Source organism: Octodon degus, unplaced genomic scaffold (genome assembly GCF_000260255.1).
Source record: "Octodon degus isolate 3935 unplaced genomic scaffold, OctDeg1.0 scaffold00001, whole genome shotgun sequence".
Classification (NCBI taxonomy): Eukaryota; Metazoa; Chordata; class Mammalia; order Rodentia; family Octodontidae; genus Octodon; species Octodon degus.
The window spans coordinates 18,519,861-18,524,874 of record NW_004524577.1 but is presented as its reverse complement, the minus strand read 5'-3'; the positions used below and the strand labels follow the sequence as shown (position 1 = coordinate 18,524,874).

General features: G+C 45.3%; 1 pseudogene; it reads right to left on the bottom strand.

The window, feature by feature from the left end:
• Positions 1-234: 234 nt before the first annotated feature.
• LOC105742302 lies at positions 235-3,917 on the bottom strand (annotated as a pseudogene).
• Between the last annotated feature and the right edge of the window lie 1,097 nt (positions 3,918-5,014).

Sequence of the window (5,014 nt, the reverse complement as noted above, 5' to 3'; positions counted from 1 at the left end):
TGGTGGAGTGACCCACACCTTCATTCCTGAAGGCTCTGGACCATTTATCATCATGCCTGTATTAGAGTGTTGCAATTTTCCATTGACTTTAATAACAGGGCATGACAATGCTAAGAGGTGCCCCAAGGGGTCTCCTGCAATCCATGTACATTCTTCCTTTCCTCCACTGTGGAGTAAGAATACAATTTCCCCCTTGATAGTCTGGATCACCCCGGACAGCACTGTGACTCACTTTTAAGCTTCTTTCCTCAGAGGCATGAGAAGACCAAAGTGACTAGGGGGAAATCTTAGCTTCCAGTTCAATGGTATCATTGCTGTGGCTCCTGGTATAATCCTCCCCCTCTCTGGGACTAGTACTTCTAGTCCAGCAGAACATAAGGTTGTTGGGTCAGGAAGCAAGAATTTTGCCAGTGGATCACTAGGAGTAATGGTGAGTGGTACCATTCCTACTCCCACTCCTTGATTCCTGGACCCATGAATCCTGGCTATGGGAGGCACAGTACCATACAGAGGGCATGAATTCAAGGCATATACAGCCTTCTGAAGTACCTTACCCCAGCCCTGCAAGCCATTGCCACCTAGTTGGCACTGTAACTGTGTCTTCAAAAGACCATGCCACCTTTCTATCAATCCAGCTGCTTCTGGGTGGTGAGGAACATGGTGAGACCAATGAATTCCATGAGCATGAGCCCATTGCTTCACTTCTCTGGCTGTAAAATGTGTTCCTTGGTCAGAAGCAATGCTGTGTGGAATTCCATGGCGGTGGATAAGGCATTCTGTAAGTCCACGGATGGTAGTTTTGGCAGAAGCATTACGTGCAGCAAAGGCAAATCCATATCCAGAATATGTGTCAATGCCAGTGAGGACAAAGCGCAGTCCCTTCCATGATGGAAGTGGCCCAATATAATCAAGCTGCCTCCAGGTCGCAGGCTAATCATCCCAGGGAATGGTGCCATTTCAGGGACTCCGAGTTGGTTTCTGTTGCTGGCATACTGGGCCTTCAGCAGTGGCTGTAGCCAGATCAGCTTTGGTGAGTGGGAGTCCATGTTGCTGAGCCCTGCATAGCCTCCATCCCTGCCTCCATGGCCACTCTGTTCATGGGCCCACTGAGCAATGACAGGGATGGCTGAAGAAGCCATCATTTTATCCACTTGATTATTAAAGTTCTCTTCTGCTGATGTTGCCTTTTGGTAAGCCTTCACATGGGAAACAAATGGTTCTATATCCTTTGCCCACATGGAAAGGTCTATCCACATACCTTTTCCCCAATTATCTTTTCCAATCATGCTCCTTCCAAGTTCCTGGCCATCCGGCCAACCCCTTGGCTATGGCCCATGAGTCAGTATATAGTCGCACATCTGGCCATTTCTTTCTCCAGGCAAAATGCACTGCCTGAAGTTCTGCCCACTGTGATGGTTTTCCTTCACCACTGTCCTTTAGTGACATCCCAGAAAGGGGTTGTAACACTGTGGGTGGTGCCTGCACAGTGTGCAGAGCCATCTGTAAACCAGGCCCTTGTCTTCTCATCCTCCAACAGTTGATTATATGCACACCCCACAATGCCATAGGTGCATGCTGGGAAATAGAAGGCAATACAGCAGGTGTAGAAGCCATAGGTATCTGGGCAACTTCCTCATGTAATTTCCTTGTCCCCTCTGGACCTGCCTTGGCTCTGTCACGAATATACTACTTCAATTTAATGATAGACTGTTGCTGTGCACGTCCAACCTTATGACTTGATGGATAAGATAATATCCAGACCATAATAGGCAACTCAAGTCTCATAAGTCTCATGGTGACCTGGTATCCCACAGTCAAGTGTTCTGTTTCCACCAAGGCCCAGTAACAGGCCAAGAGCTATTTCTCAAAAGAAGAATAGTTGTCTGCAGATGATGGCAGAGCCTTGCTCCAAAATCCTAAAGGCCTCCACTGCAATTCACCTATGGGGGTCTGCCAGAGACTCCAAAGAGCATCCCTGCCTATCACTGATCCTTCAAGTACCATTGGATCTGCTGGGTCATGTGGTATCAGGAACAAAGTAGCCTGGACAGTGGCCTGGACATGCTGCAGGGCATTTTCCTGTTCTGGGCCTCATTCAAAATTAGCAGCTTTCCGAGTCACTCGGTAAATGGGTCGGAGTAAGACACCTAGGTGAGGAATATGTTGTTTCCAAAATCCAAATAGGCCCACTAGGCGCTGTGCCTTCTTTTTGGTCATAGGGGGAGCCAGATGCAACAACTTACCTTTTACCTTAGAAGGAATATCTCTATATGATCTACACCACTGGACTCCTAGAAACTTCACTGAGGTAGAAGGACCTTGAATTTTTGTGGGATTTATCTCCCATCCCCTGGCTCTCAAATGCTATAATAACAAATCCAAGGTGGTTGCCACCTCCCCCTCACTAAGCCCAATCAGCATAGCATCATCAGCGTAATGGACCAGCATGATATCTTGAGGAAGAGAAAAGCAATCAAGATCCCTATGAACTAAGTTGTGACATAAGGCAGGAGAGTTAATATACACTTGTGGCAAGACAGTGAAGGTATATTTCTGTCCTTGCCAACTGAAAGCAAATTGTTTCTGATGGTCCTTATGTATAGGTATGGAGAAGAAGGCATTTGCCAAATCAACAGCTGGTACCAATTACCAGGAGAATTAAATGGAGATGTGGTGGGGACCACCACCCTGCATCCTTCAAGTCCTTGATGGCAGCACTGATCTCTGCAATCCCTCCAAGAATGCGGTACTGCTTTTGGTTCACTATTTGACCAGGCAAGGGCAACTCTAAGGGCTTCCATTTGGCCTTTCCAATCATAATGGCCCTGATATGGCAGGTTAGGGAACCAATGTGAGGATTCTGCCAAGCACTAAGTATATCTTTGCCAATTATACATCTGGAACAGGAAATATAAATACAGGATGGATCTGAGGACATATTGGACCTACTGTGAGTTGGACCTTCACTAAAACTCCATTGATCACCTGAGCTCCATAGACCCCTACACTTCCTGGAGGGACACTATGGTGTTTTGATTCCCCTGGAATCAGTGTCAGTTCAGAACCAGTGTCCAGTAGTCCCTGAAATGTCTGATCATTCCCCTTTCCCCAGTGTACAGTCACTCAGGCAAAAGGCCTTAAGTCCCTCTGGGGAAGGATAGGAGGAGGAGGATTGACTGTACAAATTCTAGGGTCATTAGGATCCTTCCCCAAGGATACCTGGCCTCCCCATCATTCAAGGGGTTCTGGGTCTGTAAACTGGCACAAATCCAGGAACTTGTTGAGAGGCTGTGATTGCCTATTACCATGATTCGAAGTAGGTCTCTGTTCTTTTGCCCCATTATTCTTCCGATTATATAAATCTAGCAAAATTTTTTAGGCTTCCTATCTATTGTGCTTTTGGGAACACTGTGACTAATCAGCCAATACCATTGGTCTATGCATGTCAGATTATTCTGGTCACTGTTTTGCTTCTGCTGCCCACAGCGATTAAGTGCTGCCACTTGACCTCTGCCATCCTAGGATTCAATTAAGCCCATTGCCCTTAAATTCCATAACTGCAGTCCCCACTGTACATCTGGCATGAAAAGAAGAGCAATGACAGGGCTCTTCAGGGATGCTGGAGCTCCCCTCACAAACCTGTTTCTCAAAGTGTTAGTAAAAGGTATGTTTTCAGGACCATGCCGATATGAAGGGTGAGGCTTAATATGACAGATCCACTCCAGCATCCCCATTTCCCTAAGCCTCTGAGTCCCTTCATCAGTCGTAAACCATGGAATATCAGGCATCTCTAGCTCATTCACAGTGGGCCATCTTTTGAGCCACACTTCTGTCAACCAGCCAAATAGATTGTCAACACCTTTCTGTATTCCATGAGCTGCAACATTGAATTCAGAATTCCTACTTAATGGGCCCATATCAACAAACTCAGCCTAATCCAGGTTTATATTTTGCCACCATTATCCTACACTCATAAAATCCATTCCCATGCCTGCTTATTAGGCTTCTGTTCATAAGAGTTACAAAACTCAAGAAGGTCTTTGGGAGAATAACGGATCTCTTCATGGATCACATTATGTATCTCACCCTTGGGCGACTTCTGTGATTGAAGCCTGGTTATGGGCCTACATGTAAACATGGGTGCTGATGGAGGGTCCTGAGAAGTCACAGCATTTTCCTGTTTGTTCCACACAGGATTGGTGTCTCCAGATATATTAGGAGACACTAGTACTGCAGAGGATGAGGGCAATGATTCCTCTGCCATGGTGGGCAGGGAATTCTCTTCCTCAGGCAAAATAATCTCATTAGCATCTAAAAACTCAGCATCTTCAGCCTCCTCAGGATCCTCCCACACATCTCCATTCCAATTTATGGGATCCCATTCTTTCCCAATCAGTTCCCTCACCTTTGCTTTAGATACCCTCTGAGGCTGAGTGTTTAATTTCTGTTGCAGTTCAGCCAATCGAATTATAATGGACTGCATTTGGGTTTCTGCATCCTCAGCCTTGTGGCTAAAAGAAAGGAGATTTTCTGTCAGGACACACTTAGAAACTTTTACATTTTTTATCTGGGTCTGAAGACAGGAAATTGAATCTGTGAGCTCCTTCTTTTCATGCATAAGTTTGTCCATTGAGACTAAGACCAACCAACCAGCATCATTATATTTCGTACTCTGCCAAAGATCTTCAAAAATTTTGTGTATGGAGTCGCTAAATTCCTGACATCTCACAAGTGGTGAGTTAGGATAATCAAATGGATCAATACGGCATATTACTTTAAACAGTTCATGCCAAGGAGTGTTACTATGCTCGTTAAGATCAAGAGAGACCATGGCGTCTTTAGGTCTCATCAAATCTGGGAGCCAACTCCAAACACTCTTAAAGCCATTTAAAAATGCCATCAATATATTCTGTTTCTCTAGAGCCACTCCTGGTACCATATTCTGTTCTGGTCAGGGTTTTATTTAGAGGAACAGATATAATATAAGGAACAGATATTAATACAAGATATACAA